This window comes from Tamandua tetradactyla, chromosome 9 (genome assembly GCF_023851605.1).
Source record: "Tamandua tetradactyla isolate mTamTet1 chromosome 9, mTamTet1.pri, whole genome shotgun sequence".
NCBI classification, from domain to species: Eukaryota; Metazoa; Chordata; class Mammalia; order Pilosa; family Myrmecophagidae; genus Tamandua; species Tamandua tetradactyla.
In genome coordinates this window covers 31,424,192-31,438,371 of record NC_135335.1, presented here as the reverse complement: position 1 = coordinate 31,438,371, position 14,180 = coordinate 31,424,192, and the positions used below count along the sequence as shown (strand labels likewise).

The following is a 14,180-nucleotide window of genomic DNA, read 5'->3' as shown; positions in this document are numbered from 1 at the left end:
AAAACCCCTTGAGGGATGGGAGAAAAATTATAGAGTTATTAAACTTTGCCACTGGGGAAACCTCAGATACTGTGCCAAACTTCAGGGACACCAGAATCAATTCAGTAGGCCATGCTCTTGATCAGGAGGCTTACCCTTGTGAAGCTTATGTAGGTAGTGGAGAAGCTTAGCCTACCTATAGGCATGCCCAAGAGTTACTTCTGGAGGACCTTCGTCATTGCTCAGATGTGGCCTCAGTCTCTTTAAGCCCAACTCTGCAAGTGAAACCATTGCCCTCCCCTTAAGTGGGACATGACATTCAGGGGTGAAAATCTCCCTGGCAACGTGGGAAATAATTGCCAAGGATGAATCCAAACCTGGTACTGTGGGATCAACAATTACATCCTGACCAAAAGGGGGGAAAGAAGTGTAATTAATAAAGTATCAGTGGCAGAGGGCTCCAACAGAGTCGAGAGGCTACTTTGGAGGTTGCTCTTATGCAAGCTTCAGGTAGACCTTGCTACCTTTCATAACCTGCCAACCCCCAACCAGGACCATTCCAGCCAACCCTAAAGAACACCTAGGGCAATATACAAGATTCCACAGGGCTCCAGGCCCTAATGTAACTTGCCGGAAACCTACAACCTTCAGATGGGTCCCTGGTCCAGATAAGTCCTGAAATCTAGCCCAGCCTCTCCAGAACATCAGATAGTTTCATCTCCCTACCCCATATTAGTGACAGACTCTTCCAATATCAAAAATTTAGAACTGCCATAGCCCAAACAACCCCAAAGAGAGATATAGAAAGATCAAAGGTGATGGTGGAATTATGCATAGAAGATAGGACTTAACAAATGAATATGAATGTTGAGTCATTAAATAGACATCTCTTTTAGTCTCCAGTATTTTAGAGCGACTAGAAGTAAAAACCTAAAATTGTGAAAGTGTAACCCATGTGAAAGTCTGAAATGTGTTCTACAATAATTGTGGTAATGTGCTTTGAAATTTATAGATTTTTTGTGTATATGTTATAGTTCACAAAAAAAGAAAGAAAAAAAGTCAATTATGGTGATAAAAAAGTATTTAAGCCTTCTAGCCTCCTATATTCTGGAGCAGCTAGAAGGAAAAATATGAGAGGATCATATGGCAGCCCATGACAAACTCTGGGATCGGTCTTGTAACCACTTGTTGAAGAGTGCTTTGGAAACTACTGCTTTTTTATTTCTTTGCTTTGTATATATGTTATACTATAAAATAAAATTTAAAAAGTATTAGCAAAGTCCTTGAGGGATTGGAGAAAAATCATGGAACTATTAAACTTTGCCACTGGGGAAAACCCAGATACTGTGCCAAACATTAGGGACACCCAAATCAATAGGCCAAGCCCTTGATCTTGAGGCTTGCTCTTGTGAAGCTTATGTATGTAATGGAGAAGATTAGCTTACCTATAGGTATGCCTAAAAGTCACCTCCAGAGGACCTGTTTTGTTGCTCAAATGTGCCCTCTCTCTTTAAGCTGAAATTCTCAAGTGAAACCATTGACCTCCCCACTACATGGGACATGACATCCAGGGGTGAAAATCTCCCTTGAGGCATGGACTATGACCCCCAAGAGTGAGCCTGGCCTTGGCACTATGGGATCAATAATACCATCCTGACCAAAAGGTTGAAAGAAGTGAAACAAATAAGTTATCAGTGGTTGAGGGTTCAAAAAAAGTCAAGAGGCTACTCTGGAGGTCACTCTTACACATGCTTCAGTTAGACACTGCTACCTATCATAACTTTCCAAACCCCAACCAAAACCATTCCTGCCAATCCTAAAGAATACCTAGGGAATTATATAAGATTTTACAGTGGTTCCATCACTAGAGTAACTCTCCAAAATCTACAACTCCAGATGGTTCCCTGGACCAGATAAGCCCTAAAATGCGGAGGGGCCAGCCTCTCCAGAACATCAACTAGTTCCATCCCCCATCCCATATTATCAATAGTTCCTTCCAACATGAAAAAGTTAGAATGGGCATAACCCAAATACCGCTAAACAGTGAGAGAAAGAGCAATGGTGGTGGTGGAGATAAACAGAGAAGATTGGGTTTAGCAAATGAATGAGTGCTGAATCATTATACCGATATTTCTTTTAGCCTCCAGTACCTTAGAGCAGCTAGAAATAAAAACCTAAAATTGTGCAATTGTAACCCATACCAAAGGCTGAAATCTGTTCTACAACTAGCTATTGTGAGATACTTCAAAATGTACTGCTTTTATGTATATATGTTATTTAAAGAGAAGGAGGACTATAACAGGGAATATAAGATTTAACAAATGAATATTTCTGCTGGTTTCCAGTGTTTTGGAGCAGCTAGAAGAAAAAACAAAAAATTTGGAACTGTAACCCATACCAAATTTTAAAATCTGTTCTATAACTACTGTTAAAATGTACTTGGAAATTTATTGCTTTTTTGTATATAGGTTATATTTCACAATTAAAAAAAATAAGAACAGTTAATACTCACTATTGAGCATGTCACATCTCCATGGAGATAATCTAATCAAAAGATTCCAACCTACTTTACTTAATCAGGATTTAAAGAAAGGGCTGCTCCCACAAGGTTGGGTCAGGATTAAAACATGGGTACATAATAGGGTACATTCTAGGGTACATAATAATGATTTGAAACCACACACAATCCAGTTTTTAAAAATGGAGAAAAGACTTGAATAGATATTTCTCCAAAGAAAATAAACATATGGCCAATAAGTACATGAAAAGATGTTCAATGTCATTAGCCATCAGGGAAATGCAAATAAAAACCACAATGAGATGCCATCTGACATCCATTAGGAAAATAAAAAATAAAAATAGAAAAGGACAAGTGTTGGAGAGGACACGGAGAAATAAGGGTACTCGTTCAGTGCTGATGGGAATGTAAAATGGTGCCACCGCTGTAGAAAACGTTTTGGCAGTTCTTCAGAAAGTTAAGTGCAGAATTACCATAAGACCCAGAAATCCCACTTCTAGGTGTATACCCAGAAGAATTGAACAGATGTTTTCACACCGATGTTCATGGCGGCATTATTCACAATTGCTGAAAGATGAATGCAGCACAAGCGTGATTCAACAGGTGAATGGTTAAACAAACCGTTGTACTGTACATACAATGATATATTATTCCACCATAAAAAGCAATGAAGTTCTAGTACATGTGACTGCATGAATGAACTCTGAAGACATCATGTTGAGTGAGATAAACCAGACACAAAAGGACAGATACTGTATGATCTCGCTGATGTGAAATAAGCAGAACATGCAAAATCATAAAGTCAGGAACTAGAATACAGGTTACCAGTGTCTGATTTGGGGAGGGAGAGTGGAAGGGGAAGTTAATATTTAATTAGTACAGAATTTCAGTTTGGGGTGATGGAAAAGTTTTGGCAATGGCTGATGGTGATGGAAGCACAACTTCGTGAATGTAATTAACGCCGTTGAATTGTATATTTGAAAAGGGATAAAAAAGGAAATTTTAGGCTGTACGTAAACTATGATACACAAAACCCAAAACATCTATAGCTAAACAACACAAAGAGTGAACCCTAATGTAAGCAAGTGGGTTAAACTTAACAGCATAATTATATTTTTCATTAGTTGCAACAAAATTATCACACTAATGCAAAATGTTAATAGTAGATAAAACTGTGTGCATTAGAAGGAGGGTATATGTGAACTCTGTATTTTCTGCAAACCTACTTACTGTTATAATTTTTAAAAAATTAACTCAAAAGAGATCATATGATATTGTCCATATTTTAAAACCTCAATTTCTGGGTGAGACTAAAGGGAGAGATGTTTATTTGGAGCAAAGTTTATATTTTGGGTAGTGCATTTCCTAATTTAACTTTTATGGTCAGTTTAGTTGAACATCCTAAGTACATGGGATCTTGAATAGGGAGTGAGATTTTGTTGGTTTGCCCAGATTAATGTGATGCCCCAATAAATCCCAGAGCAATTTGGGCAGTGAATAATGAATACTTGCAAAGTTCCCTTGAGGAAATGGGGAGAAAGAAGGAAATATTCAAATTCCTCATTTGGAGAATTTCTAATACTCTCATTTCCAACTCACAAGCAGTGGGAAAAACCAAATTAATAAGCTGAGCCCTTGATCTCGGGGTTCACCCCTATGAAACTCATTCCTGCAAAAGACAGGCTAAGCCGACTTAAAATTAAGCTTAAGAGTCAACCCCAGAGAACCTCTTTTACTGCTCAGAAGTGGCCTCTCTCTCTAAGCCAACTCAGCATGTGGGCTCACTGCCTTCCCTCCTATGTGGGACATGACTCCAGGGGTATAAATCTCCCTGTCAATGTGGGACATAAAACCTGGATAAGCCAGGTCCTGGCATCAAGAGATTGAGAATGCCTTCTTGACCAAAAGGGGAAAGAGAAATGAGACAAAGTAAAGTTTCAGTGGCTGAGAGATTTCAGAGTCGAGAGGTTATCCTGGAGGTCATTTTTATGCATTATATAGATATCCCTTTTTAGTTTATGATGTATTAGAGTGGCTAGAGGGAAGTACCTGAACTGTTGAACTGTGTTCCAGTAGCCTCGATTCTTGAAGATGATTGTACAATGATATAGCATTTACAATGTGACTGTGTGATTGTGGGAAACTTGTGTCTGATGCTCCTTTCATCCAGGGTATGGACAGAAGTAAAATGGATTTATTTTTATCCATTTTACTATGGATAAAAATAAATAAATAATAGGGGGGACAAAAGGTAAAACAAATTGGGTAGATGGAAACACTAGTGGTCAATGAGAGAGAGGGGTAAAGAGTATGGTATGTATGAGTTTTTTCTTTTTATTTCTTTTTCTGGAGTGATGAAAATGTTCTAAAAAATGATCATGGTGATGAATACACAACTATGTGAGATATTGTGAGCTGTTGATTGTGTACTATGTATAGAAGGTATGTGTGTGAAGATTTCTTGATAAAAAAAAGAGATAGAGAGATCATAGATCTGAGTGATAGTGATAGAGCTAAATCTCCTTAAAGTGTATGCGAGGCTCCGGGACCATGCACCCCCCTACCAAAAAAAAAAAAAGTCTAAGAGAAAATTTTTGGGACATTGGGTTAGCAAAGACTTCTTAAACAGAACACCAAAAACAAATCTACAAAAGGAAAAATAATATAATAGACTTCATCTTTATGATTTTAGAATCACATACTTATTACACATTAGTTTTTAAAAAGTCTTTATTTGTTTAGATTAGAAAAGAGATATTGCGTTTTTTATTATAACTCAAACACTGGTGCTCATAGAAGATCTTAAGGAATATACATACACACATTATTATATAGGGTTTTTAATACTAATATACATATTATTCTATGACTTGTTTCTCCCCCACTTAAAAATAAATCATGAGGCTGGCCACTGTGGCTCAGCAGGCAGAGTTCCCGTCTGCCATGTCAGAGACCTGGGTTTGAGTCCCGGTGCTATTTTGTCAGCACATATATATTTAACTCATTCATTTAACAGTTGCATAACACACCAAATCATGGTTGTATCCACATCTTATTTAAATAGTCCCTATTTATGAACATAAAAACTGTTTCCAATATTTTTGCTTTTAAAAATCACACTTCTACATTTATTTTCCCCATAAGTGCTAGTATTTCTTCATGATATATTACTAAGTATTTAATTGTGGGTGTTCTAGTTTGCTAGCTGCTGAAATGCAATATACCAGAAATGGAACGGCTTTTAAAAAGGGGAATTGATTAAGTTGCAAGTTTACAGTTCTACTGCCATGAAAATGTCCAAATTAAAGCAAGTCTGTGAAGTGTTCAAATTAAGGCACCAGCAAGAAGTTACCTTCACTTGAGAAAGATGGATGAAGTTCAGGGTTTCTCTCTCAACTGGAAGGGCACACAGTGAAGTCTGCTAGCTTTCCCTCCAGGCTTCTAGCTTCATGAAGCTCCTCCAGGGGCGATTTCCTTCTTCATCTCCAAAGGTGTCTTGCTTGTGCAGACTCTGTTGATTCTGGTGGCTCTGGTGGCTCTTGTGGCTCTAAAGCTTTTTCCAAAATGGTTCCCTCTTAAAGGGCTCCAGTAAGCAACCCTACCTTGAATAGGTGGAGGCACAACTCCATGGAAACCAGCTAATCAAAAGTTACCACCCACAATTGGGTAGGTCACATCTGCATGGAAACAATAAAGAAGATACCACCCAGCAACATTGAATGAAGATTAAAGAACATGACTTTTCTGGGGTACACAATAGATTAAAACTGGCATAGTGGATATGTACATTTCCAATTTAGATAAGATTCTAGCCAATTGGCCTTTCAAAAAGATGGTTTCTATTCACCTGCCCACCAATAGTGTGGGAGAGTACTCACTTTCCTGTAGGCTCGCATTATTGATGGATATTATCACTACCATTACTTGTGTAATATTTTTTGGCCAATCTGCTAAATGAAAAATGGTATTTCACTGTTGTATTTGATTTTCAGTTATTTGATTATAAATGGGGGCATGCTTTCTTTTCATGTTTAACTGACCAATGCATTTCTTCTTATCTAAATTGTCTATTTTTCTACTGGGCTGTTTTTTTCTTATTGATTTTTAGGACCACTTTGCATATGATAGATATTGACTATCGCTTCATTATACGCATTGCAAATACTCTTTCTCAGTCTATTGTTTCTCTTTTAAGTTTGTTCATAGTGTCTTTCATTAAAGAGAAGTTAAAACTTTTTGTGTAGTCCAATGAATCAATCTTTTCCCTTAGAAAGCTTCTGTTTTCTATGCAATGCTTGGAAATCTCTCCCAACTCCAGAATTACACAAGAAATTGTGCATTTTCTTTTAGTATGTAGTGAACTCCTGTGCTTTAACTGTATTGGTGATATGTCAATGCTTTAGCATTAAATACCTATGCTGTGAACGTAGATGTTTCTTATATTATTCTATTTAATTTGGGGGGGCCTGAAATATTAGGTAACATATTTTTAAAGAAATAAAAAAAGGGAAAGCTAACAGGTTTTTGATGCAGCTGCACTTCCAAAGAAACTCTAAGACTGGCAAAAAATATATAAACAAAAAAGCAAGACCATGTGGCATTATCTCTGAGTCTATCCAGTCTCTAAAGTCTGGAATATGTGCCATCAGGACGTGGCTCCTAAAGAGATGGAATCTCCAATGCTGACCTTAAGCAAAACCATGGAGAAGGACAGAAAGAAGACCCTCCCAGAGAGCAGAACTGGGGCAGCTGAACTGGATGCCCAAGAAACTCAGCCCCTGGCAAGACAGAGTTCCCAGTATTTTTCTCTTTTTTCCATCTTTATTGTGATATAATTTACATATTACAAAATTCACCCATTTAGATTGTGCTATTCAATGGTTTTTAGAATATTCACTGTGTTGTGAAACCATCACTACAATCTAAGTTCAGAAGACATTGATCACTCCCCAAAGAAACTCCATATCCATTAGCAGCCACCCACTCCCCTCTCTGAAACTCCCATCCCCACCAGTCCCTGGCAACCACTGATCTACTTTCTGTCTCTCTAGATTTGCCTTCCCTGGACATTTCATATATGGAATCATACAATGTGGTCTTTGTGCTTAGCTTCTTTCACTCAGCCTCACGTTTTCAAGGCTCATCCATGTTATAGCACGTATCAGAACTTCATTCTTTTGTATGGTAGAATAATGTTCCATTGTGCAGATACACCATGGTTTGTTTAGCCATTCATTAGTTGATGGACATTTGGGCTCTTTCCACTTTCTCATTATTGTGAATTATGCTGCTACAAAGATTAATGTACAATCTTTGTGTGGGCATGTATTCTCAATTCTTTCAGATAGATACTAAGGACTGCAAAAGCTGGGTCATATGGTAATTCCATGTTTAAAATTCCCCAGGGTTCTTACTAGGCAGGCATGAGATGTGCTATAGTCTGTGGTCTCCCACTCTTCCCTTACCCACGTGGGAATTCATGTCATACTTTTCCTTCTCTCTCTACATAAGCAGTGTTGGAGGTGATAGAGAATTAAGTCTAGACTTTAACACTGGACTGCTCAGATCCTGGTCCTGGAACTGCAAATCTAACTGGAAGAGAAGTTGAGTTGTCTCCAGTATTGGTTTTCTATAGCTGCTGCAATAGTTGTCACAAACTCAGGGGGCTTAAAACAACATTCATTTAATATCTCACCAACTTCCACAGGTCAGAATTTTGGACACAGTGTGCCTCGACTGTTTTTTTTACTTGGGGTTTCACAAAGTCAAAATCAAGGTATTGACAAGTTCGGGTCTATCCTAAAGACTCTGGGGAAAGGTCCAGTTAATTCAAATTGTTGGCAGAATCCACTTCTTTGTTGTTGGAGGATGGAGTTCCCATTTCTTTGCCATGTGGACCCTCCATCTTCAAAGCAGCAACTCTGCTTTGGATCCGACTTTCCCTTCTTTTTCTGCCTTCTTTTTCTGCTATCAGCCAGAGAAACTTATCTGCTTTTAAGGGCTCATGTGATCATTTGAGCCCACAAGTATAATCTCCCTATTTTAAGGCCAACTCAATAGCAATCTTATTTACATCTGCAAAGTTCCTTTTACTATGTAAGGTAACACATTCATAGGCATTGATGGTTTCCAGAGATTAGGATGGGTATCTTTAGGGGGCCATAATTCTGTCTACCACACATCTATCAGAGGTGGTTATACGAAGAAGGATACATATGAATGTTGGGCATGAGCTGGAATGGGTATCTGCGGTTTTTATTTACTACCCAGACTCCGTTCCCATTCTTCTGAAGCTGTATCTTGATTTTTCTCTGCAATGACTGCCCTGCCCCCAGGCAATTGTGCTTCTTGATGCCTTTGCTGGCTGCGGGTGGGCTCACGGATCAAACCTGGTCTGTCTGAGCATGTTACTTCCTGGCCACAGAGACTGGTTCAAAGACGAGCACATGACCCATCTAAGGCTATTGAGAATTTATAGAAACTTCTAGTAAAGAACTCCCACAGTCTTCCTGCTGGACTTGGCATGAAAAAAATGTAGAAGTTGGAGCTGTTGCTGCCATCAAAGCCTATTAAAGAATGGAACCAACATGGAAGCAAGAGATGCCAAGAGATGTTTGGACGTTATCTGTGCCCCTGATTCAAATCACACCTGAAGCAGTCTACCCTGGAGTTTTCAGTTTTGTGAACCAATTAATTCCTTTTTTTCCTAAAACATATAAAATTAAGTGAATGTCTAAGGTGTGCATCTTGAGGGTATACATCTGTAAAAAGATATACTATTTTAGTTGCTAAAGCTGCTGGAATGCCATATACAAGAAATGGATCAGTTTCTGTGAAGGGAATGTATTAAGTTACAAGTTTACAGTTTTAAAGCTTTAAAAATGACCAAACTAAGGCATCCATAAAAAGATATCTTGACTATGAAGAAAGGCTGAATGGCTTCCAGGTTTCCTCTGTCACATGGGAAGGCAGGTGGCTGGTGTCTGCTGGGCTCTGGTTCCTGTCCAACCTTTGTTGGTTCCCTCAGCTCTGGGTGTCCCTTGGAGCTTCTACATTTCCAAACATCTGTGTCTAAGCTTTCTCCATGTTGGCCATCCAAGCATCTGTTAGCACTTCAAGCATCTCCGAATGTCTGCATCTGAACTCAGTGTTGGCTCTTTTAAAGACTCCAGTTACCTGATCAAGCCCCACCTTGAATGGATCATATCTCCGTTTAATCAAAGGGTCAGAACCACAATTGGGTGTGTCACACCTCCATGGAAATAAGCTACTCAAAAGTTCCACCCTAAACAACAAGTCTGCCCCCACAGGTGTGGATTAGGTTTGAAAGAACATGGCTTTCTGGCGTACGAAACAGTTGCAAACCCGTAGAATGACCTTTGGGTATTAGATCCTCAGTGGACCCTGCAGGAACCCGGGAGACGGGAGCCAGTGTCTTAGGCACAGAATGCCCCATGTGTGGGTAGAATTTGTGCTGGAGGGGAAAGATTGGGAGGGGCTTCTTATGTAAGAGATGTGGGATTTCTGTGGAGCGGTAACTTATTCCCAATTCATCTTTTTAGCTTGTAATTGTAATAACACATATACAGCTCAGCATTTTCCATTTCAATTACTTTCAAGCATGCAATTCAATGATATTAATTATATTCAAAATGTGCTACCATAACCACCATCCATTATCCCAACTTTAGTGACTTTTCATTTTTATTTAATTTCCCATATACCTGGCAGAGGGTTGCAAGCTTTCAAGAGGGCGGTGGCTGAGTGACTGACTGAGGGGCCGAAATAATGACCCCCATGAAGTAAAAGAGGCCAAGAATCGCCCACACCAGTTGCCTTTTTTTTTTAATGAACAAATAAACAATACAGATTTTAAACATAGGATGGAGAGCTACATCATCTACCAAGGGTGGAAAATTTATGAACCTCACAGACCAGACCCAAAAGGAAGCTTGGAAGAGAGAATTAAAGAAGAACAACAACAAAAAAAAAAAACAGCACATGATGGTATGAGCTGCAGTTTTGAAGATGAAGGATCCCAAGTAAATTATCCGGGACATGGGGAAATCGGATGAAATGGAGTTGAACCCGATGCAGCAGCCTGTTCAATGAGAAGGTGATGAAAGACAAACATAAAAAACTGTGTGAAACCTTTGAACGAATTCTACAACTCTGTGAAAAAAGAGAATCCGGATATTTACAAAGAATTGAGAAAGCTAGAAGTAGACTATGGACAAAAGAGGGCTCAACTTCAGTTAGTATTTCTTTTATTAATTTCTTAATTTTTAAAAAGAATACCAAAAAAACACCAAACAAACACAAACATTTGTAACTTTTGATCATTCTGTTCTACATATATCATCAGTAATTCACAATATCATCATGCAGTTGCATATTTGGCATCATGGTCATTTCTTGGAACATTTGCATCTATTCAGAAAAAAAAATAAAAAGAAAACAGAAAAAAATTCATACGTACCAATACCCCCCACCCTTCCCCGTCACCGATCACCAGCATTTCACTCTAAATTTATTTTAACATTTTGTTTCCCCTATTATTCATCTTTATTCCGTGTTTTACTCGTCTGTTATAAGGTAGATAAAAGGAGCAGCAGACACAAGGTTTCCACAATCACACAGTCACATTGTGAAAGCTATAACATTATACAATCATCTTCAAGAAACATGACTACTGGAACACAGCTCCATATTTTCAGGCAGTTCCCTCCAGCCTCTTTGTTATGCCTTAACTAAAAAGGTGATAACTATTTAATGCATAAGAATAGCCTCCAGGATAACCTCTCGATTCTGTTTGGAACCACTCAGCCATTGACACTTTATTTTATCTCATTTCACTCTTCCCCCTTTTGGTTGAGAAGGTTTTCTCAATCCCTTGATGTTGAGTCTCAGCTCATTCCAGGATTTCTGTCCCACATTGCCAGGAAGGTCCACACCCCTGGGAGTCATGTCCCATGTAGACAGGGAGAGGGTGGTGAGTCTGCTTGTTGTGTTGGCTGGAGAAAGGGACCACATCTGAACAACAAAAGACATTTTACTTCCTGGTGCCCAGCCACCTTCCATCCTTAAAAAAGATGTCAGCCTAAGGACCTCCAACTCGGGCAGTTTCTATACTTCCTCTTCTTGGACATGGTGTTTCACGTTTGTCCCCTGGCAGAAAACCTCCTTATCTTCCAGGCCCACCTCCTCCTCAAGTCTTGCAGGCGTAAGGCTGTAAAGTGGGCTTTGCCCCAGATCTTCCTCCTCATAGGCAAGACGAAGATATGTATATTGTCCTGAACTTGCTCAGCAAGGTCACGATGATGATGTTTCCAGCACCAGAAGGGATGACGGTGATCCTGAGGACATGAGTCAGGATAAGCATGATGATAGCACAGATGACAGTGACACCGACAGATCAGATGGAGAAAGTGAGGGAGATGAATCTGTGCATCTTGGTGATAGTGAGAGAGACCACAGTGAAGAAAACAATATCAGGTCTGAGTGTACAATTTGCAGATATGCCTGGAAAATCAAGGGCAAAAAAGAGCATGAAGGAACTGACTCTTCTTCAAGCCGTGATGCTTTGAATGGCAGGTCAGGAAATCCAGGAGGAGGGGTGAGAAGTAGAGAAATTTTCAGAGGATGATGATGAAGATGATTTTGCTGATTCTGAAGCAGAAAAGCAGTCACAAAAAAGCATAAAGAAGAATCTCTTTCAGATGACACAACTACAGCTTTTTCACAGCAGCAGTCTCCTCCACAGTCTGCTCTTTCTTCTTAGACACAAGCACCTACATACCAGGCCCACCTCCTCTTGGGCCAACACCTGCACCCCCTTTGCAGACCTGGACCACCTTCAGGCTTTCCTCCTGGGCCACCTCCAGGAGCGCCTCCATTCCTGAGACCACCTGGAGTGCCAGGACTCCGAGGGACTTTACCATGGCTTTTCCCTCCGGGCCCCCAGGTCCACCTCCAGGCCTGCCCCTTGGCCCTCCTCAGGGACCTCCACCAAGGCTACCTCCCCTCCCCATACCTCCAGTTATCCTTCCACCTCGTCCTGGAATGCTGTGCCCACCTGTGGCGCCTCGCCTGGATCTGCTCCACCTGGGTTTTCCCACCAGATTTTCCCAGGGATTTTAGGTGCCCCACCCAATTTGACTCAGTGACTCAGAGCAGTCCATCATCCAAAACAGATGCTACAAGTGCAGTCACCATGGAGAAGAAAGCCATAGCAACCATCAGTGCCAAGCTGCAGATCACTAATCCCAAGGCAGAGATTACTCGATTTGTGCCCATTACGCTGAGGGTACATCAGGAGAATAAAGGGGCTACTGCTACTCCCCAAAGAAAGTCAGAGGATGATTCCTCTGTGCCTCTTACCAAAACAGTCCCCAGACCTGGTCTTTCTGTTCCTGTCTCAGTACAAATTAAGGATGATGTGTATGAAGCTTTCATGAAAGAGATGGAAGGGCTATACTGAGACAGCTTTTGATGCCGTAACAGGTTTCTATTCACATCGGTGAATCATGGAGAAAGAGGCTCTTCTTGAGGTTAGACGAAAGAGCAACTTCCACTGTCAGGGCATTTTCTAATTTCAGTGCAAAGACTATCCTAAAGTTTAGCCTTGGTCAAAATTTACTGCCTATAAGAAGGGGTATTTCATTCAGAATATACTGATTATTGAAGCAGTGCTGCTAACATCCATTCACTTTCAGATCACCATTTCCATCCCATTTCATTCCCTTCTCCAATTCTTTTGAAATGTGATTGGGGGATCTCAGTTACATAATTTGTTTTTACCCTCCTCTCTTGTGTGCTGTTGGTGCTGGAGTAGCGATTTCTGAGGAACTGGTTTATTTCACTCCGTCTTGGCTTTTGTGTTTGAGTTATTTTAAATATTTTCTTGTAAGCATTTTGTAATATTTTACTCGTAGTGAGATGAATCACAATGTCGTTTCCTAATACAAGGCAGGACTCATGGGAAGAAAGTGTACAATTCTTTGTTTAAAAGTATTTCCCACTGACTTAAACTTTGAGTGTTTCATGGAAAAATTAATAAACGTTCTACACACACACAAAAAAAAGCAGTTCCCATATACCGCTTACCTAGACTAACCAATTGTTTACATTTTGCCCTATTTGCTTTATCATTCTCTCTCTCTCTCTCTCTACACACACACACACACACACACACACACACACATTTACATGTGCTCATATGCATCTTATTCCTGAATCATCCTGGAGTGTATTGGAGACATGATGCCCCATTATAACTACATATCTCTATCTATCTTTCCTAAAAACAAGGGTGTTCTCTTAAGTAAGCCCAATGCAATTATCTAACTCAGGAAAGTTAACATTGATCCAATACTATTATCTAACCTCACAATCCACATTCAAATGTCATCAGTTGCCCGACAATGTCCCTTATAACTATTTTGTCCAGGTCTAGGATTACAATCCATGATCATATGTTGCATTTCATCAAGGTGATGATATTTGAACTTGGCTCGGACATTTGAGCAGGTCCTTGACTTCCCCAGGAGAGAAATCAGAGAGAAGAGTGAACAGTATCAATGGAAGGAGATTCTGTGACTGGGCCATGGTACACCATTCTCGTGGGGGCTTGGATCAGCTAGGATGCATTCAGAGGCAACTGACGAAGACATTTAATTTTCTC

At 39.9% G+C, this 14,180-nt stretch overlaps 1 pseudogene; it reads left to right on the top strand.

Annotated features, from left to right (window-relative positions):
* LOC143645652 (WW domain-binding protein 11 pseudogene) overlaps nt 1–12,977 on the top strand; it is a 35,803-nt pseudogene extending 22,826 nt beyond the window's left edge.
* Nucleotides 12,978–14,180: the final 1,203 nt, after the last annotated feature.